The following is a 23130-nucleotide window of genomic DNA, read 5'->3' as shown; positions in this document are numbered from 1 at the left end:
CTGACCAACATGGAGAAACCCTGTCTCTACTGACAATACAAAAAATTAGCTGGGTGTGGTGGCCCATGCCTATAATCCCAGCTATTTGGGAGGCCGAGGCAGGGGAATCACTTGAACCTGGGAGACGGAGGTTGCGGTGAGCTCAAATCACGCCATTGCACTCCAGCCTGGGCAATGAGAACGAAACTCCATCTCAAAAAAAAAAAAAAAAAAAAAAAAAAAGAGTTACAGCTGCTAGTCTGGCAGAAAATAAGCCAGTAGAAACTAAGAAATACACAGAATTTAATTAAATCAACCTATCCAGATAAGTGTCCTTTGAAACTAATAAGAATACAGTATATCTAGGGATTTTCCACTTGGCTTGGATGACTTGGAGGTTTGGATTTCTTCCCATATGATTTGATTTAAATTTATTTTATGTGAGTTATTTGGTTGGATAATAGGCACATTAAAAATTCTAGTTGTCTTCAAACTGACTTATTTTCTTCTATTGTATTTTCAGTAGTCGCCAAATTTTGGATACAATAATGTCAAAGATCTTGGAATTCTGTGTGTATGCGGACATGCATGCATTCTTCTGTGATAAATGACATATTCAAGGTTCAGAGGGAGAAAGAATTGTTAACAAAAAATTATCATAAATAAGATTCTTAAGAAATTATTATCTTGATATGGATTCTCCTTGAAATAGCAATACCAAAATGCTTTGCATCTAACCTTATTTAGTTACTCATGGTATGTGTTTCTGACATCTATAAAATGGGCATGAGAACAAATTGCTATGAAGAAGTCTGATTTGAGGATCTAATTATATCTTATCTGTGAATCCACCTTTTAATAGCAATTTATGGTTCCATAGCTTAAAAATGAAATTTTCAGATGCATATCTAAGACAAAGGGGAAAAACTATGAGCATCTATATTAAAGCACTGCAGAACAAAAACTCAAGAAATGACTGTGCTCCTACAAGGCCACTGACTTATTGGATTATTTTGAACAATTCACTCAATATTTGTAAACATCAGTTTGTTCATAAGTAATATGAATTGCAAATATGTGGTACCTTAAACCTAACATCATAAGTCTCACAACAGCCTGATGAGGCAGGCTCTATTAATAGCATAGTTTTATGGGAAAAAAAAGAACTTAGACACAGAAAAGTAAAAGAACTTACCAGTGTTGTTCAGATGTTTAGTGGTGAAGCTGCAAATTGAACCAAATCAATGTGCTTAGTCATTATCCTGTGCCACCTCTTTACTTCAAGATGTGAGAATTGGATTAGATGACTTACTAAATCCTTTCAAAATATAAAATGCTATTATTTGATAAAGCATATAATCCTCTCCTAATTTAAGACACTTCATACAGCTTCTGAAATACCTAAATATGTGTTTGGTCTTTAGTTACAACGTGCATTCTTTGTCCACTAAAAAAAGTGAAAAGTATTTCAGTAAGAAGTATCTTCTAATCAAGCAGCTTCTCCTTCTTGTGATAATGTCCAGCATTCAATGATATCAGATCAGTCTTCTAAACTTAGATAAGCTCTTTGCTTTGTGTTTTACGATTTGTATTACATGATACAATTTATTTATAGTTAAGAATTGAGACAGTTTGAGCTCGTGTTTCTCAAATGTACCCCAACCCTAATGCAATCACTATTTTAGTAAGCAGGAACTGGCTATCAATCTTTCATTTATTCATCCATGCACCTGTCTGTCCAGCAAATTTACAATGACTAATCTTATTTAAGTGCTAGGTATCAAAAGATGAATAAATCATGACATACTTTCTCTGAAAAGCTCATGTTTTAGCTTGATACAAAGGGATAAGTTAGTCAACTTGAGCAAATTCTGGATGAAAACATGTACAAAGCACAATAAAAGCAGAGTGAAGGGATAGATTTTGTACTAGGGGTGAAGTGGTGGAGAGTAGTTGTAGAAAACACACCTGAAAAGGACCATGACAGATAAGCACCACTGTTTAACAGAGGTCAAAGAAATCAGGTTTTATTCTGGGGATGGGAGGCCCAGTAAAGTAACCCAGGATTAAGGAAGGAAATCAGCAAAGCATCATAAAGGATGTATCAGAAAGGGGAAAGCTTGGGGGCAGGGCAGCCATGTGGAAAACATTGCAGCAGGTCAGGCAGGAGATGATGATGCCCTAAATGATGATGAGTATCAGGGAGAGAAGAGAATTAAGTTGATCATGCCTCACACATTCTCTCTTTTCTTGGGTTAGAACTCAATTCCCAAGTGACCATTTGAGAATAAACAAAGTCTTTCAATAAGACAGCTTATTTATACTAAGAAGTTTTATTGTAATATTTTTTAACTTTATTTCATACTATTTTAAATAGCAAGAGTTCCATTACTTTTGGCAAATACTTAAATTCTCTGAATTCAAATGCTTCTGGGTATTTTGGACTAAATTATGCAAAATACCTTATGGTTTGGCTATTCCGTGGTTCTAGGGATTCATAGAAGAGTAACTATGAAAACAAATCTATGTGACAAATCCCAAATGAGTTTCAATTGAAAAAATATTTACTAGGTGTTCTGTGAGTGGATTGAATTTTAGGTAGTATACACCTGGTTTCTACAATTGAGATGGACACACACACACACACACACACACACACACAGGAACAGAGACAGAGACAGGGAAAGACTAACAAAAGAGAGAAATAATCAGAATGAAAGTTGCAGTAAGCCTGATAAACAAAAGTTGTAGGAGATCAAGGAGATATATTATATCCCAATATAAGTAGCAGTGAGTATGTGCTAAGAGACATTCTACCACACTGTGATAGACATTAAGTTAAGCAAACACACTGAGCTGACCTGTTTTACAAAACAGGGGTAAATGAAATATCTCTGCCCTTTATCAAATTGTGCAGATTTGGTCACCATTGTGCATTGCTTATGATTAATTAGTTTGCCATTCCCCAGACAATAAGTAAATAAATAAATGACTAAATGCACTCGATATTAAACAGGGTCAGTGTATTTTCATTACATCTTCAGTTTTTCCTGTTACATAATTGTTGTGCTAATGAAGGGAAAGATGAACGAAAGAAAGAAATGCCAATTCTTTGTAGAATAAAAACAATTTTCTTATCATCCAAAGTAGTGAACTTGGGATGATAAAAATATAAAACTAAATTATTTTCTAGATTCTTTTGTTAGATGTGGTAGGACTCTTAACCTTCAGTTAGCCTTTCCATTGCAGCTCTGTTAGGCCCTTTTTGGAGAAGGGAAGAGTAAAGAATTCATTCAAGAGTGAAGAGTTCTCTGATGACACCCATGTACAAAAGGGCTATGGGTTTGGATCTAAGAATAGGACAAAGTCATAAGGTCCCACGGCACTTGCCTGGAGGTTAATTAATCGGTATTAGTACTCATCTTCCCAACTATATTTTTACTTGCTACCAATAGGCTGAGCAGATGGTAAGGACCAGAAATCTGGCACATCTTGAAAAATAATCAGATCTCATCAACTCAATTCGTTTTGGAAACTATATTAGAAATTCATTGCTGACTTAAGGAGAAACAGCTTCCTATTAATGTTTGTTCTGGGAACAAGCTTCCTACTGAAAACAGTTTTTCTCTGGTTAATCACCAGCACCCTCCGCTGTCCACCCCCTGCCCCACCGTCTACCCCACTGCACAACACACAAACTCCTTATTTCCATTATCCAGTGAAATAAATGAAAATTTTTTTCCTCTAAATAAAAATTTTTAATGAGCTAGGATAGACTATAGCTAGGAGAAGCCACCAAAACTGATTCTTTTCACTTTGGCTCACTCCAATGACTTAGAACAATCTGTTGTCCCTTTAAATAAACTCATACACATAGACACAGAAGAAAAAATAAATCCCAAATCAGTGAAGAAGAATAAAGAAAAAACATAAGGTATGTTCTATAAACGAGCCAAATAGTCTCCTGCCAGCAAACCTGAGATGATTAATTGCCAGCTCCACAGAAGGTAGAAAGTTTTAAAACAAGAAAAGAGAAAATAGCGTGAGAAACAAAAAATTGTAAATGTTAAACAATTTAGCTCTCTCTCAAATTATTTGATAACAAATTAAGAAAAAAAGAACATTGAAGTTAAATCCAGTAATGCCTTTCTGGTAGCAGGCACAGATCCAGTCATAAGATTACCGGAACTCTCTCTTAAAGATAGCTAATATCATTATATTACTTAGCACAAAGGTGCAAAGATACTAAAGAAAATTAAGGCAATACCAAAATTTTAACTATATATAAAAAATACAAAGATCGGCCGGGCACAGTGGCTCATGCCTATTATCCCAGCACTTTGGGAGGCCGAGGCGGGCAGATCACGAGGTCAAGAGTTTGAGACCTTCCTGGCCAACATGATGAAGCCTCATCTCTACTAAAAATACAAAAATTAACTGGATGTGGTGGCAGGAGCCTGTAGTCCCAGCTACTCAGGAGGAGAGAATCAACTGAACCCGGGAGGCGGAGGTTGCAGTGAGCCGAGATCGCGCCACTACACTCCAGCCTGGGCGACAGAGAAAGACTCCGTCTCAAAAAAAAAAAAATCAATGGCATATTTTGGCTTCAAGTTAAATAATTTTTGTTTTTGTTCTTTTGTTTTAGAGAGCAGTCTTTTATTTATTCATTTGTATCAATATAATTAATATATATGAATATATGTGTGTATATTATATATAGGTATGTATGTATGCGTATGTATTCATATGTGTATGTCAATTTTTTGAAAACCTTGATATGTTAGGCAGTATTGTAGGAACCGAGGGAAAAAAGTGAACAAAAATGAACTAAAATCCCAGCTTTTGTAGGGCTTATTTTCTACTGAAATAACAGATATTAAACATCAACTTTAAATAAACTATACAATATTATAAGGTGACCACTACCTTGGAGAAAAATAAGGCAGAGATGAGGGATAGGAAGAGTAGGAATAGGATGGTTTTAACTTAATATTGGGTGGTTAGGGGAGGCTTTGTTGAAAAGAGACCTTTAAGCCAGGATCCAAAGGAGTTAAGGGACAGATCTACATGAGTAAGAGGAAACAGTAGATAAGAAGGCAGCATGTGCCTAGCATTTTTGAGTTATAACAGAACCTCTAGGTTACAGTGAGCAAGTGGAGAGTAGCAGGAGATAAAGGAAAAGAGATAAATGAGGCCAGATGATGCAATGGTCTGTAGGTAATAGTAAGTGAAGTGACATGGTAAGACCTTGGAAAGTTTTGAGCTGAAAAATGACATATTCTGATATGTCATTTTTATATATATATATATATATTTTCTTTTTTTTTGAGACAGAGTCTCACTCTGTCACCTGGGCTGGAGTGCAGTGGTGCGATCTCCGCTCATTGCAACCTCCACCTCCCAGGTTCAAGCAATTCTCTGCCTCAGCCTCCTGAGTAGCTGGGGTTACAGGTGCCCACCACCACACCCGGCTAATTTTTTTCATATTTTTAGTAAAGACAAGGTTTCACCATATTGACCAGGCTGGTCTTGAACTCCTGACCTCATGATGTACCCTCCTCGGCCTCCCAAACTGCTGGGATTACAGGCATGAGCCACCGCACCCAGCCCTGAGTTATATGTTATGAGGGTATTTCAGGCTTCTTCCCATGAAAATAAATTAATGTAGGCAAAAAGCTGAGGCAGGAAGGCTATTGAAATAATCTAGGCTTCAAATATAAATTGTGGTGTTATAGAAAATGTGGGCATTGATAACACCTGACAATCTTTGGTTATAAAGTGGTCATCCAGGTCCTGCTTCATTTTTTTTCTTTTTTTTTTTTTTAACAGGTAATCACCAACATTGAAACACTTGTTTAAAAACTCTTCGAATCTTGAAAATAAGTTCAAAGACCTCTAACAGAAGTGAGAAGTGAATAGTTCTGTTGCATACATTTAATTCTGCACTTACATTTTTTTGTTGCTTTTAAATAAAAACACTCAAAAAGCCTAAAAAATCACCCCATCTCAGTCATGCATGGCCATCACCTAAGAGAGTGCCAGAAATGTAAAATCTGTTGCTCCACCCAAGACACCCCCAATTTGTATGCATGTTAAAGTTGGAGCAGTACAGCTCTATTCCATATTAAATTTATAGACAAAAAAATGGACTTCAGATAGCAAGAGAACAAAGACTCTCTAGATTATTTACATTCGTTTGTGTCTCTGGTTGTCTTAAATAGGTTTTTCCCTCTCTTTGTAACAAGATAATAACCATTCAGAGGCAAGTTTGTTACACAGAAAGGTGTAATATTATAAAATTTCTTGTAAAAGGGAGATGGGGGCTTGACTTTGCTCTTTGATGTGTCTGAAGCAACTAGAATAGTGCCTTGACCAAAGTTGGTGTTTGCCAATTTTGAATAAATTAACATACATATTTGTATGCATACCTCTCATTCTTACTGAAAATGCAAACAAGCCAAACACAAGAATAGATAAATAAATGTAAATCTGAAATATAATTAATCTAAACAGTCATCTGCTTGCTTTTGAAGGTTTTGTAAGAAAGGGGTGGCAATGTAAAGATAAGACCAGATTAAATGAGCAAAATAGAATTATACTACATAAAGTCCAGTTTCTTTCTTCATTAAAAAAATTATCTAGAAAAGGTTATTTTCTCAGTAATCTAATTTCTATTGGATCTGAGGCCACAATTAGCAGTAAAGATAAGAACATAGGTATAATCATTGGTAAGGTGGTAAGACTTTTTCCTACTTTCATTTTGAAAAGTCATGCAATTTCTGTGTCACTATTCATCTAGCTAACTTTTATTATGCTCTTATTATCAACCTCTTCTATTAAATTATCTTATCCTATATTTGGCTGGTTCTTACTAGTGATATTTAGCTTGTAACTATAAGAAGTAAGAGGTAGGAAGGAGGGAGAGAGAGAAAAAAAGAGTAAGGGAAAGGCTCTTGCCTTTACCTTATCAGGTAGAAATACAGTTTTTTATGCTAGGTTTGTAGTACTGAGCAAGACTCTATATATTAAACATAAGGAGGAGGGAAAAGGAAGATTGCTTTTAAAATTAATTCAAAATGAATCATAGCTCTAAAGCTCTGTACGAAGATGCAAAAGAAAATCTACATATCTTCTGGATAGGCAAATATTTCTTAGAGTATACACCATAAAAGATGACATACTATAAAAGTTTGATTAATTAAAATTTATCAAAATTAAGAAGTATGCTGATTAAAAGATATGGTAAGAAAATAAAAAGGCAAGCCGCAGACTGGATCTACATTGACATGGAAATCACATAGCTTTTCAAATTGAAGTTATGAAAAAAACCTTAATATTCTATCTAATGATTATACCAATGTGCTTATCTTTATGGAAAAAGAAACTTTAGAGTTTATAGAGTCTATAGTCTATTTTGCCCACTTAATCTGGTCTTATCCTTATATTACCAAGCCTTTCTTATAAAACCATTTAAGAACAAGCAAATTGACACGATGTATTTCAGACAGAGAACTTATATTCAGATTATGTAAATAATAAAAGTTTTGAACAGATGTTTTCTGATAGATGATAGACAGATGACCAAGAAATACACAAAGATTCTCAACTAAATAAATAGCAAGAAATTTCAAGGTAAAATCACAGTGAGCTACTACTTTACATTCACTACAATAGTTAAAATTAAAAAGATGGGTAACACCAAGTATTAGAAAACATTTTATCAGTTTCTCATAAGGTTATACCTACACTTATCATGACTCAGCAATTCTTCTGCTGTGCATTTACCCAAGAAATATGAAAATCTATGTCCACACAAAGACTTGCACACCAATTCATGCTACCTTTATTTAGAATAGCCAAAAACTACAAGTAATCTGTGCCATTTGTCAGTTTATTACCTCTCAACTATGAATACACTGTTCATTCGCTGCTCGGTGAAAATAGAGCTGTGTGCTTTAAATATTTCTCTTTTGAATAATAACACAATATTAAGATTTATCCCAGAAGATGCCAGAAGAAAGTACAAGGTGAAAGGACACTTCTTGATTTCAGCATGCCCCTCTTACCAAGCTCCTTCTACTTGCAGTTTCACTAGTGATGGGCACATGGAGAGTCTAGCTTTTCCAATGTCCAGCCCCTGCTGCATACATTTCCCCCAGTGCCCAGCCCCCAGAGTTAAGGGCTTCTCCAGACATGACTTCTTATAATGACTGACAGCCATCAGGGACCCAAATCTCCCACTATACCTCTTACCTGGGTTGGTGGACTGATATCAATAGAGTACCTCCCCAACGATCATCTTCACCTATACCCCATCAGTAGGTTTGCAGTGAGTTCCAAACATAGCATCTTTCTTGGCATGGCTTCTCCCAGCACCAGAGAGGGTATATTTTCAGCAAGTTCCATTGGTACCTCACTGTCTTCTCTATCATCCAGTGAACCACATCTATTTCTTCTCCAGTGAAGTCTGGATCTCAACTTTTGATGAAAAAATTCCTCTTCCTTGGGTACTCTATTATTTTGGGATAGTATGATTTTTCCACTGTTTATGGTTCTTATATTCATTTGAGGTCTCTCTACTTCTTGCTAGCCAATCACATGTTAGTTCTATTTTTTGTTATAGTTAATATTTTTTCATACTAAAACTTTCTCTGTTTAAATTACTGTTTCTTTCTCCTAGTTGGACCCTGTCTGAAACACAACTAAATTGTCTACCAATTTTACAAGTGAATAGACAAATACATAATGGTATGTATCTAAAAGTGACTACTACTCAACCATGAAAAAGAACAATGAGGTGATATGCAACAATCTGAAAAATATCTCAAAAACATATTGAATGAAAGAAACCAAACACAAAAGAATTCTTACCATAAAATTCCATTTCTATAACATTTTAGAACAGGCAAAACTAACACATAGGGAGAGAAAGCAGGTCCATGGTTGCTTGAGGCCATATATAAGGGGAGGGGGAATTAACTGTAAAACAGCACAAGGTTACTGTGTAGGGTGATTACAATATTGTATTTTTTATTATGTTGGTAGTTGCATGAGCATATGCATTTGTGAAAAGTCATCAAATTGAAGCAGGTGCATTTTATTTTCTCTAAATTATACCTCAATAATTTGTTTAAAAATTAAAACAAAAATCATTATCGCACTAGTAAATATTCACTTATAGTGATATATTAAGTATGATTGAAAGTCATGGCGATTGACTCTTCTACATCCATTTTGCCCCAGATAATTAGACTAAGCTCTTTGCATTTTGCCATCGATTTTTTAGAGAATGGGCATATGATGCAGGACTGGTCAATGAATCATGAGTTGAATTATTCCAGAAGAGAGAGTTTATGGAGAGAGTTTTCTAGCTCCTGAAAAAGTGATAGAAGAAACATAATCTTTCTTTTCTTTCTATGTTCTCATGTCTGGAAATGGATTCTGTGAATGGCTATAAACATCTGGTGGGATAAACAATCACAAATCTAACTCTCAGACAGCTAGAAGTACGTATCGCTCATGCAAATGAGGCAATTGGCAAGGCAGCTCTGTTAATGTTGGCTAGACTTAGTTATATATCTGAGGATTGACTGGGCTATTGGTTGATCCAGAAATGCCTTGCTTAAGATGTCGGGGTGACTCCATGTGTCTCTCATCCCCCAGCAGGCTGGCCCAATCATATTCTCAAGGCATAAAAGCAAGTCCTTTTCTAAAAAAACATATTTTATTTTATTTTTTAACTTCTGGGATACACATGCGATACGTGCAGGTCTTTTACATAGGTAAATGTGTGTCATAGTGGTTTACTGCACCTATCAACCCGTCACTTAGGTATTAAGCTCTGCATGCGTTAGCTACGTGACATATGCTAACAATCTGCCAAAGCAAGTTGCACATCCAAATCAACTTCAAGGTGCATATGCACAGAGTCCGTCTCTTTATTAAGAAGCTGAAATGTAACTTGATAAATGATGTAAAGAAAGGATGAGACAAAAATTTAAGCTTTTATTCCGGTTAATCTGCCAATTTAATTTATGCCTATCCTGTTCTAGATCTGTACTTGTCTCATGCAAAGCTGATACACATCTATCTCGGTCTCAAAATTTCCATCAAACCTTCCATGCCCTGCTCGAATATCCTCGTCATGAATACATCTCTGATCTTCCCAGCAGGAATTAATCTTTCCCTGTCCTTTGTATCTCCACATTTCTTTCTCCATATCTATAATTCAGCACTCCTTCTTGTACGTTATTTTACTTATTTGGGCCTCTTTTCTCCCACCATCTCAACCACTGTACATTGCAAAATCTGACAGGTTGCCAAGATATTAAAAAATACTAATAGACTTCTAACAGAAGGGAATTCTCTAAATTATTACAGAAAAGAGAAAGAGGGATGACATATGTTTATGATTTCTATCCTTCCTCTCTGGTTTTAGAAGTCCTTATGAAAATTTTATTTTCACTAATTTACTTTGAAAACAGCCTCTCAAATCAAGGGTTACCAACCCATGGTACTTGCACAAACTCTGTGCAATTTCTAATTTTGGCTCACCTTGATTTCCCAAGGTGCTACTGTGTGACAGAGTTTGCATTTTCCCTCCTCCCCTTCTATCAGTTTTCCTGGTTTCCCAAGCATCCTTAGCACTGGGATAAACTAAAACTCATTTTCTTGTAATTAAATGCATTCAAAATGTAGTTCACCAAGCATAAAAACTCTCCTAATCTTCTGTCAACAAAAGCGCAATAATGCAATCTGTATGAATGAGTTGTTAAGTTTAAACTCCACAGGTCAGGTGAGTGGGCTTCACAATTAGTTTTAAAATCACTGAAGTAGGAGACGTTTTACATACTATTAAAACATAGAAAATTATCTGTGAAAGTGAAATCATGTAAAAAGTCTGACTTAAGGATATAAGTCATCATTAATGGCAGTAGGTACTTATGAAGCACCTACTGTGGCTTGGCACTGAGGTAGAGATGATAGGAAAGCTAAAAATGAACATGCATCCAATTAGCCACATATGCTATGTTCAGTGACGAGATGTGTATGAACACTTCACATTATCACAAAGGTGACTATAATCATTCATTTTCATATATGTTAGCTTTATCCCTCAACTTCTGAAAGCCACTTGTGATCCTCTGTGAACATGTAACTTTCTTTTTTACTGAGAAGATGCCAAAAACGATTGATAACATCCCATTACATAAAGATGCTCCTTCTTAAATGACATGATCAGAGTGATTTAGGGTATTTAAATGAATTGGTCCCAACCAAGACAAAATATGGATTTTACCACTTTGATAGAATTAAAAACAAGTTACTCTGGTTCTAGAATACATTTTTTCTATTACTGTGTGTATTAGTCTGTTCTCACACTACTACAAAGAAGTACCTGAAACTGGGTAATTTGTAAAGAAAATACGTTTAATTGGCTCACCGTTCTGTAGGCTGTACAGGAAGAATGGCTGGGGAGGTTTCAGAAAACTTTTGGTCATGGCAGAAGGGGAAGCAGGCACATCTTACATGGCCAGAGCAGAAGGAAGAGAGCAAAGGGGAGGTGCTACACACTTTTAAACAACCAGATCTCATGAGAATCCACTCACTATTATGAGAACAGCAAGGAGCAAATTTGCCCTCCGTGATGTAATCACCTCCTACTCGGACTCTCCTCCAACATTGGGGATTACAATTCAACATGAGATTTGAGCGGGACACAAATCCAAACCATATCACTGTGCATTCTGAGGTTCAATTTAGAGTTTGATTTATTATTATTTTTTAAAGAGACAACTGCTGCCTTTCAAAGGATCATTTTTTATATTACAATTTTGGTACAAGAACACAGAGCAGTAGTGTGGATAGATGCTACTATACTGGATTATCCCCAAATTAGAGATGAACAGAGGGACAAGGATTTACTTGATAAGCCCAAGTTCATACTGGTACGCCTGGGAATAAAAGTGAGAGTTTCTAACTTTATGCTCAATGCCCTTTTCAATACAAAAGAGCTCTGGTTACTTTTATCAAAGCAGAACAGCTGAGAATCTAATTATGCGCTAAAGGTCTCAGACAGATGTGCTCTTTTCTTATATTTTGAAATTAAATCATCTCTGGATTTTATGGCAAAATATCATTATCAAACACTAATATTGTGTATACAGTGTACATATTTTGTTTGTTTTGTGGCTACCTTTGTCTCAACAACTTTAGCGAAGTTCTATTTTCACTATATTGGCATTTTCACAAAGAAATTAGTTAACTCGTGAACCTGAAGAAAATGACTGGATATAGAACCAAAAAACAATTCAGACAGAATAACAAAATGCTAATTGTTTGATTATGGTGATAAATGTATGATAATGATTTTCTATGATCAAGGACAATGCATCTGAAAACTGGCAGTCATAGTTCAGTCTAGTGTTGCTTTTTATTAGGTGTGGCTTGGTCTAAGTTATTAAACCTTCTTTATGTCTTAGTGTACTATTTTATAAAGTGATGACAAAAGCAATACCTACCTCATAAGCTTGTAGTAGATTAGATGAGCTAATATATGTAAAGCACTTAGAATCATGTCAAGCATATAAATAAGTACTCAATAATAGTTGGATATTTTTATGGCCCTAGTATGAAATCCCACAGGAATTAATTATATTTATTTTTTAAACTACTACTGAGATGTTCTTTTTCCATATATGTTTTACAAGCTGTCCTATGTCTTTTTATCAATATTCTTTTACTCTCAGAATTTATGAAGATAAAAACAGGCTTACAGAAAATTATGCAGCCCTTTTTCATGAAAGATTGTGAAAAAAATTTCTAGAAGAATAACCATTATTTAATGTTAAATGTCAGAACTTTGAAAATCTAATAAACTCCAAGTTATGGAGAGTAAGGGTGAGTTGTTATAGCTTTACTCTTCAATGTGGGACCTGCAAAAGTGTTTAAAGATAAAGAACAGATGCAGAACTGTGAAAAGTGGTTGATGAGTTAATCAGATTTTCAAGGAGCTAAGAGGTGCTATACACTGTGACCCATATCTAAGGAAATGGAGAATTAACCAAAGGGTTTACAACTGGTTCATCATAATCAAACCTTCATTTATCTTCTCTAATTGTCCTTTTCATTCTCCTCCTTTTCATTCTTATGTAGTCATCTCTCCTTCCCATTCTGTAATCCCCTCTTTTAATTGCATTCCTCATTTTTCATTTTATTCTCTTTAATATTTTTATCTCATCACCTTCCTTCTATATCATTTTGGTATACTCTAATGTCCTAGAGAATAATAAAAGATAGGTATTATTATTTTTAAATAAGTGTATATTTCTTTTTCTTATTTTTTATAATTTATATACTACTGAGTATATGTCTCTTACAAATGATTCCTTATTTCTATTTGACTCTTGGCTATCTCAAAAGAACCTACAAAACTTTGCCATAAATAACCTCCCAAAAAGGTAAAGTCTAATTTGCACTTAGGATGAAGGTAATCTTGATTTTACTAGTTTTCTCAGCTTTTCTAATTCCTACTCCCACTTTTATATTAAAGAACTGCCATGATGTTCATTTGGCATTTGCTCTTCCCTTGAGAGCCTAGGAGGTAATACTTACAAAGTAAATGATAATTTCCTGTTTCTCTGCTACTGTCTGATCCTGTTCCTTGGGGGTCAGTAAAACACATGGTCAAATTGATTTTTTGAGGCCCCCAAATCTAAAGTCTTTGTGATATTACAGATAATCCTTTGATACCATTGTGGTTTGTGAATGCTAAATGGTATTTTTTATCTATGCCAGTACTCATGCCTAGTCAGAATGTCATTAACTTTCTCCTTTGCTGAAAACTTTCATAGAAAGCCACATGGAGGTGATACATCATTTTGGAAATAGTTAATTAGCAGCCTGCTACTCCTTGCAGTTCTCTCCAACAAGGTCATACACATTAACAGACATATTTTGTGGCACTAAGTTGCCATAAAATTTAGTTTGACAATTTTATTTCAGTATGGGTATTGGTCTTTTACTTAGTATGTTTGAAACAAAAAAAAAGTGTATAAAGATGTCAAATATTCAGCACATTAATAGAAGAGTAAGGCACATGCTTTAGAAATGTGAAAAATATACCAAAATGGTCTTTCACTCCTTCTACATTAAAAATACTAACTTGAGGGAAGAAGTCATGTTTTTATAAAAGATGGTTTAAAAAATTAAAATATATGTGATATGGTTTCAAAAATGGCTATGGCATAATTTTTAACCCATAAGTAATGGAATTTTAAACATAGATGTGTGTGCTTTATTGAAAAATCAAGAAAAATTCTCTCATGCACTTGTCATTAAGGAGTGTATGAAATTGACACAATCAACACAGACAATAACCAGTAGTGATAACAAGCAGTGTTCCATACAATGACATATGCAACTATCATTACTGAGAATAATGACAGAAATTATGGCGATACATAGATTCTCAAGAGTCTGAGGAATTTAATGTTTTGCCACATACCAGATATCTTACTCTAGTTCTCTTTAATTAACTTAAAACAATCTAACATTTCTCAAATTTTGGTTAGGTTTTTATTATGTTTGTTGACACAAGAGAGGTACATGAAATGAATTCATGAACACACCTATCAGAGGAAATTATGCTCACATGATGGGAAAAAATATGATGAGCACAAATGAGTGACGAAATGGGGATTATTACCAACATTCTTGGTGCTGAGACTTTATCATTTTAACAATCAGTTGCTGGTGCCAAGTAAAATAGGTTAGACACAAAAGGAAAATTAGGAAATTGCTCATGTCTTCAATATTCTCAGCATCTATTTGGAGGAAAAAGATAGAAATGAGACTACTTCTAAATTGCATGATTTATTAGAGGCAAAATTGGATTACAGAAAAGTGGAGGTATGACTAGGGTAAGGTAGATGAAAAGATTAATATGAGTGGTGAAACTTTCTAAGCAATAGTAATGTATTGCTAGGTTTCACCTAGATAGAGAAGTAGAATGATTCCATATTAGGGGAAAAGAATGCTAGAGGCAATAAGAAAAAGTGAGAATAACTGTGGTACATTCTGGGTATCTTAAAAGAAGTTCCAGTTTTATCCAAGGGAGATTTCGATACATAGAAGAGAAAGGATGAGATTTGGAATTCAAAAGGCCTCATTTGAATTTTTTTTCTGCTTCTTACCACCTGTATAACTTGAGCAAGTTAATTGATATCATTTAGTCTTAATTTTTCTCATCTGCAAATTAGAAGAACTAATAAATAATTTAAAAGTATTTATAGGGATTATATGAGGTAACGAATATAAAAATCCATAACAATATCTGAAAATATGATAGGAAATTCATAAATTTTTCCAATGATCCAAACTTGAATGAGTGGACAAAAATGTTAAAAACTGTGCTTATGTTGTGGTTATAGATTGGGAGATTCAATGTAGTAAAAATGTCAGTGGTCCTCAAATAAATATAAAGGTTTAACATAATTTTCATCACATTCCCAGTAAGCAGATATAGATTATTCTAAAATGTATATAGAAAGGCAAAGAGGCTAAAATAGCTTAAATAATTGTAAAAGAGAGGAAGAAAGTGAGAGAAACCAGTGTAACCAATTTCAAGCTTTATTATGTACTACAGTAATCAAGGCTGTGGTAGTGCAAGGACAGACACATAGCTCTATTGGAATAAAATAGGTATTCTGGAAATCAGCCCAAAAAATTTATCACAGAAATATGCCCAACATATATTTGACAAAGGTTCAAAAGCAATACAGGAGAGGAAGAATAGCATTTTCAACAAAACAGTACTGGAGCAATTCACCATCAATAGGTAGAAAACTTAAACTTTTTAAATTTAAAACTTATATTAAGTGTTATGTGTTATACAAAAAATAACTTAAAATGGATCAGTGACTGCTGAGGTTTAAATGTGTCCTCCAAAGTTCATGTGTTGGAACTTACTCCCCAGTGCAGCAGTGTTAGGAGGCAGATCCCAATGGGAGGAACTTTGAGCCAAGTAAACCTCTATTGTTTGTAAATTGCCCAATTTCAGTTATTTTGTTACAGCAACACAAAATGAACTAAGACAATGACTTGAAAGTAAGATATAAATTCATGAAAAATTTAGAAATTATATAGGAGAAAATCTTCAGAATTTGGGATAAACAAGAAGTTAGAATTTATACCAAAAGCATAAAAGGAAACATTGATAAATTGAACTTCATCAAAATTTAAAACTTTAGCTCACCAACTACCTGGTTAAGAAATAAAATGACAAGCTATAGATTGAGCCAAATATTTGCAAACCACATATCCAACAGAGGACTTTTACCTAGAATACCTAAAGGATTCTCAAAACTCAACAGTAACACGAAACAAAACAACAACAAAAAAATTCAATAAGAAAACTTCCAAAAGACTTACACAGATATTTCACAGAAGTGGATACACAGATTTGTATAGGGAGCAAATTAACACATGAAAAGATATTCAACACCATTAGCCAAAAGAGAAATTAAAATTAAAACCACAAGAAATTACTACATATCTATTGTAAAGGCTAAATTTTTTTAAAGTCACAATGCCAAATTCTTGCAAATATATGAAGAAACTATAATAGATCAGTCATAAATTGCTAGTGGGAATATAGCATTGCAGCTATTTTGAAAAGTAGTTTTCCAATGTGAAAAAACAAAAACAAAAACAAAAAACACTAAACATGCAGCTAACATGCAACCAAGCAATTACACCACTGGGCATTTATCCTAGACAAAAATTTACGATCACACAAGAACTTATACGTGGAAATGTATGGAAGTTTTATTCATAATACTCCCCAAATGGAAACAACTCAGATGTCCTTCAAAGGATAAATGGTCAAAAACAAGCAAGCAAATAAACAAAGGAAAATAACTTAGGTACATCTATATAGTGGAACACTATGCAACAAAGAAAAGAAGCAAACTATTGATATGTGTACCAATGTAGGTGAGTTTCTAAACAATAATGCTGAGTGAAAAAACAAATCCAAAAAGGCTACCTAATGTGTTATTGCATTTACATAACATTCTTGAAGTTACAAATCATAGAAATAGAGAATGGATTAAGTGATTTCCTGGAGTTAAGTACGGGGAATTAAGGGTTGAGGGGTACGTGGTATGGTGAAAATAAGTTCAGTGTGGCTATAATAGGTCAACAGTCAGAATGCTCCTGGTGATAGAATGTTTTGTATATTGACTGTGTCAGTATTAATATCGTGATTGTGAATATTATAAGCAGAATCTTACCGTATAGTTGTTTATAACTGCATGTGAATCTACAACTGTGTTAAAATTTGGAAGTTTAATTTGATTACAAATATATTACAAGAATTATTTAATTTGTTGTTTTCTATTTCATCTAAAAGTTTGGCCATTTCAGTTTGCAGAGAGCTCTAATCCAAAAGTTTACTCAGTTATCCAGTTCCTTTTCATTTTTTGTTGTCTCATACCTGATCTTTAATTCCTTTTCATATTCCTTCTCTGCATAGCAAAAGCTTGATTGCGGCAATATTCACATTCAAACACTGACAACAAGGAAGTAAGAAAGATAAAGTAAAAAATTTCTGCTTAAGCAAGTGTGGTAGATTTTCTTATTTAATGGTGATTATTTGTTACCTCTTGCCTCTTATATCTTTCCATGTTTCCCTGTAGGTGTTGTGTGTTCTTCAGCCACTTTTACTTTAGATTTAGCCCTGTGCCTTTCTTTGGTCAATGTAATGTGGCCTCAGCTTGCATTCATTCCTTACCTCATATTCCATCCATCCACTTGAGAATTGCATGTCCCAGATAGTGTCAGCTCCTCTAGACTTGGTTCCTATAATGAGAAGACAAAAGGTGGTCATCTTTAGCTGATCCATAGCTCTTTTGAGATATGATCAGAAATAAATGAATCATGAGATATCCAGACAGTTTGTTACCGTGAACAAATTGTGTTGTTTCTTGGCTGAGTGACACAAGTAAGATGGAAGTTGCTTGCTTATTTCCACTGAGGATCAAACTAAGCTACAAGAGGGGCTGAGAAATAAGTTTTGGAAAAGAATTCACATACTCAGGAATAACTAAATCTGGTGGAAAATAAGGAGTCTTCTAGTAACCTATAGTCATACTGTACTTTTGCTCCACTAATCCATCTCCAAACTATATAAGGGACCTTATTTTTTTTAAGTATGTTCTAGAAGTGCTATTATTCCTGTAGCCTAATTCTTTTAAATGTTCATAGTAGCAGGCAGAATTCAAAATTAGGGCAGATAAAAGAAAAATGATGAAATTATGTGAATTATTGAATAATTATATGAATAATGTTAGAACAAGCTCATAAAAAAATGAAGAACTGCATGTATTAGAAATGCAAAAACACTCTTAAAGCTTGTATTTACAATAGTGATTTGAGAAATAATTTATTTATATTTATTCTAACAGCCAACAAGTAAAATGCTCTGCCATGTATCTACTTAACAGAAAAAGCTTTTCAGTTGTTGACAAAGAATGTAAATTAGCCAAGTTAACTCAGGCTTTTAGAAAGCTCAACTAAAATCTCAGAAGTCAAATTTTGTTTAAACTTTAAACTGTCAGAATATATGAAATCTTTTCCCTTTCTCTGAGAGGTGATGCTGCTTATATTAGATGAAAATGCAAAAAGAAGTAGATGTTGCCAAGTGTTATAGGCATAAGAGTGCAAGAACACAAATGCTAGAAACAATATCACAGCTCATTTTTTTGATAGAATATAAGTGCAAAATTATTAACAGGTTATTCTTCAATTTAAGGCAACAAAATCAAATATATATAAGGCTTTTCAATCACTCCTGAAATAAATATCATTTTAAAGCTTGCAACATTTAATTTTTTAAGAAAAGAAACAAGTTTTTTAAAATCTTAGTGAAAAAGGTACTCTTAAAAGTGGATAAACAGTAGGTAAATAAAAATGCTTTTGCTTTCTGTCTGCAGCTACAACTCCACACTGAAAACAGTCTTAAAAACGGCATAATGAGAAACATTCTTAAAGAATATGAAAAATACACACACATGCACATAACATACACACACACAAGTGAAATACTCTGCTATCATCTACTTATCAGAGATACAGTTTATACTAGTTTAAGATAAATAGATATGTATGGTCTTTCATTAATTTAGATTTTAAACTAAGTTGGTGCTGCGCCCATCCTAAAAGAGGAAAAACAAATATTAGTATATTGAATTAAAACAATATAATTGCAATGAGAAATAAAAAATATAAATACAACAGGATGGTTTACTTACATAATTGGCCGAATATAGTGAATTTAAACACAGAAGTGTACTAATAGAAAAGCTTAGGAAATCTTTTCTTTTTAAAGATGAATTTTAGAGATTATTATATTATTTACACATCAATTTTAAGCATAAAGACAAAAATAGAAAATCAACCTTTAAAATGTCATAACAGCAACTCCAAAGAAGAGATCAATAATAGATTTAGTGAAATACTCCCTCAAATGTGTTACAGTTGTTAAAACTAATTGAAGATTAAAATTTAGCTCCAGCATTCAGTCAAATGCAGAACATTTTAACTAAAGATAATAGAATATTATACATCTAGTCTTGGATCTGACTCTGTCATTTCTGAGTATGTGATAAAAGTGATGAGCAAATGCCAGTGAAACATCATGTTTATGAAAAGTTTTTAAAGAGCAATAAATCGATGTTTACAATGTTATGGTCATTATAGAGTGCTGATATGTAGTAAATTTTATATTTCAAAATCTTACTGGAAATGTTGAATAAGAATAGTTTTGTATCGCATTGCTTGGCAGAAATCCCATCCAAGACAGCATATGTTAGGACTCTGCCATGACTCAGCATTCATATGTTGCTTCTTAAATCGTATAAAAAATAAGATGAGAGTTGTGAGATAAATCATCTTGTTTTCTGTTTATTCCTCATTTTTATGTGAAAAATAATCAAATACTTGTTGAGGAAACATGCACAACTTTACACTAAAATTTTATATAGCATAGAAAAATGACTGAAATTTTTTCCTAGCCTTTAGTTACTTTATGTATAATAGAAGGCATAAAGACGAACAACACATATGAAATAAAATCTATATTAAAAAAAACAAGCATCTCCCTGATGAAGTCAAGGACTATACCTTTTTAATCTTTGTTTTCTTGGTACACAATATAAGACATTTATTCGATATATGTTTGTTAAATAAACTAATGAAAATGATGCTTGGATGTAGACTTTCAATTTCTCAATTATTGGTTGAGGTACTATCTACACATAGTAGCTGAAATATTTCTGCAAATAATCTTTACTACTTCTCCAATTTTTTTTATTCAATTGTTGGTATCATTGTGAACTTATATTTTTTTCTTATGTACATTGGGTTATAATCTATGACTGTCCTGTTAATTTTGTTTGTTCAAATTTTTCCGGACTAGCCATTGTGAGTTCTTCCAAATTGATTCTTATATGCTTTTAACATTCCCCTATCTTATCTTTCTGTTTTTTAAAGCACATCTTTATTTGCTTCAGGCCCATCTTATATGTTCCTTTTTCCAGCCGTGGAATCAGCCATTTATCCAAGAACCCCTTGGTTCCTTGTAGTAAATCAAAAATAAGACAAAATAAAAAATTTTAAAAAGTTACACATAGGCAAAAATGTGACCTGATACTTCTCAAAAGAATATTCACTAGTAAAAGAAATGCAAATCATTATCACTACACACGTATAAGAAAAGCTAAAACAAAAAATGACAGACCACATACAAAGTTTTGGTTAGGATGTGGAGCAACTCTAACTTCAGATACATTGCTAGAATAAGTGAAAAACTGAACAGCCACTGTGGAAAACATTATGGCACTATCTCATGAGGTTTTATATGCACTTATCATACTACTCAGAAATTTCATTTTTGAGTACCAACTCATGAAAAATAAACACAAAGGCATACACAAAGACTTGTACACTGAATGTTAGTGATTTATACTAGCTAAAACAACCCAATATACATCATCTAGTGAATAAACAAATTTTGAGATACTTATACAATGCTATGGTAACTAGCAATAGAAAAATAACAAAATATTGGTCCGGGTGTGGTGGCTCATGCCTGTAATCCCAGGACTTTGGGAGGCCAAGGCAGGTGGTTCACCTGAGGTCAGGGGTTCAAGACCAGCCTGACCAACATGAGAAACCTCTTCTCTACTAAAAAATACAAAAATTAGCCAAGCATGGTGGCAGGCACCTGTAATCCCAGCTACTTGGGAGGCTGAGGCAGGAGAATCGCTTGAACCCGGGAGGCGGAGGTTGCAGTGAGCCAAGATCGCACCATTGCGCTCCAGCCTGGGCAATGGAGCAAGACTCCATCTCAAAAAAGAAGAGAGGAGAGGAGAGGAGAGGAGAAGAGAGGATTAATACATGCAACAGCATGGATGGTACTCAAAAATATTATGCCAAGTGAAAGAAGTCAAACACAAGTGACACATGCTACATGGTTCCATTATGTGACTTTCAAGACAAACTACAGTGACAGAAACAGATTAGTGGCTGTCTGTAGTTGAATACTGGAGAAGGGATTGATTGCAACGAAGCATAAGTCAACTTCTTAGGGTGATAAAACTATTTGATATTTTCATTATGTTCATGGCTAGATGATTTTATATAATTACAAAAATTTACCTGATTCTAGAATGTTTTCTACATTATCTACATTTTAAGTGTAGGTTATGTTTATTGCATATAAATATGTCAGTAAAAATAAAATAAGTTAGCTGTAGCTGCGCAATAATAAAATTATGTTACTATCTTAAGAAAATGTACTCTGGATATCACTTTACTTACATACCTAAAATTTAGTCTTTCAAATATCTTTTGGAAAGAGGAAGAGAGAACTTTTTTAAGCTGTCACATTCTATTTATCTGCTATTCTTTATAGTCAAACTTCTGAAAAGATGTGTATTCATACACTTTTCACTGCACTTTTTTCTCTTATTCACATTTTAATCTACTGCCATTTGGCTACACTTCAATGAAATTCCACTTATCAGTGTTACCAAAACCCAAATGTTTAGGGACAATTCCAATGGACTCAAACTCTCATCTGTATTCAACTGTCAGTTGCCCCTTATGTCTTAAACATTCTCTGTCTTTGTTTCCATGACACTGTAGAATCCTGATTTCTCCCCACCTGTTGGCTGATCTTTACAATTGTCTTCCAAAGATCCATATTCACCATCTAAGTGCTGAAGTGCTTAAGGACTCAGTACAAGACCCTCTTCTCATCATGTATTTCACCTTTGGTCATTTCAAATTAGAATCTCTGACATAGACCCCTCCTAGCTTGAAATCCAAATATCAAGTTATCTCCTTAATATTCTTGACATGGATATAACATTCTCAAAATTAACAGTTACACAACTTAATTCTTTATTTTGTTCTCACCCTTTTCCTCACCATCCCTCTTTTCTATCACTGTATTAATTTATCCCATGCACTTCCATCTAAGCAAAAGCAACACCATATACTTTAGTAATCAAGCCCCATCCTTACTTTCACCATTTCCTGGTGCCTCATAATGAGACTATCAACAAATTTATTTTTATATCATTATAAAATATATCCCAAATCCCTTTAGTTTTAACCCTTTCACTGCTACAAAGTACAAACAAGCTATTGAAACAATAGATTCATAATCAGTTTTTCTGCTTCTACTCTTGCTCTGCTTCATTTCATTCCCCAGAAAGTGGCCAAATTAATATTTAAAACACATAAATGTAATTAATGTCATCTACTATCTTACTTATCACTTACAATAAAGTTAAAACCTCTTACAGACCTATGATGCACAGCATGAGCTGGCTTTTGCCTTTCTTTGCAATCTCATCTCATCTCACAGCCTACCTTGTTCAGTACACTTCAGTCACACTGGCTTTTTCTCAGTTCTTGTGCTATTCCCAGGTTTTCCCTTCTTCAAGTGTGTTGCTTTGTTTGAAATATAAACCCTGCTACTGTTTACAGAGGTTTCTCTGTCTCAGCCTTCCATTTTCAGCTTATATTCCATCTTTAGAGAAAAAAACTCTGAATTTTTCCTTTCTTTCACGCCATGTTGCT

General features: G+C 34.0%; 2 long non-coding RNA genes across 2 annotated transcripts in view; one reads left to right on the top strand and one right to left on the bottom strand.

The window, feature by feature from the left end:
* The window catches only part of LOC101127195 (uncharacterized), a 24514-nt gene extending 2437 nt beyond the window's left edge, over window positions 1–22077 (bottom strand). The window contains exons 1-4 of the long non-coding RNA XR_002004691.3: window positions 21986–22077; window positions 21866–21888; window positions 17774–17841; window positions 1175–1203 (exon numbers count right to left, since the gene is read on the bottom strand). This is a non-coding gene — a long non-coding RNA (uncharacterized lncRNA). The remainder of the gene's footprint in view (window positions 1–1174; window positions 1204–17773; window positions 17842–21865; window positions 21889–21985) is intronic.
* Window positions 1–23130, top strand: part of LOC134756793 (uncharacterized) — a 1394997-nt gene that overhangs the window by 945543 nt on the left and 426324 nt on the right. The gene's annotated exons all lie outside the window — the stretch shown is intronic.

This window comes from Gorilla gorilla, chromosome 12 (assembly GCF_029281585.2).
Source record: "Gorilla gorilla gorilla isolate KB3781 chromosome 12, NHGRI_mGorGor1-v2.1_pri, whole genome shotgun sequence".
In the NCBI taxonomy this organism is placed as follows: domain Eukaryota; kingdom Metazoa; phylum Chordata; class Mammalia; order Primates; family Hominidae; genus Gorilla; species Gorilla gorilla.
Note: the sequence above shows the minus strand (reverse complement) of the source record. Positions and strands in the feature narration are given on the sequence as shown.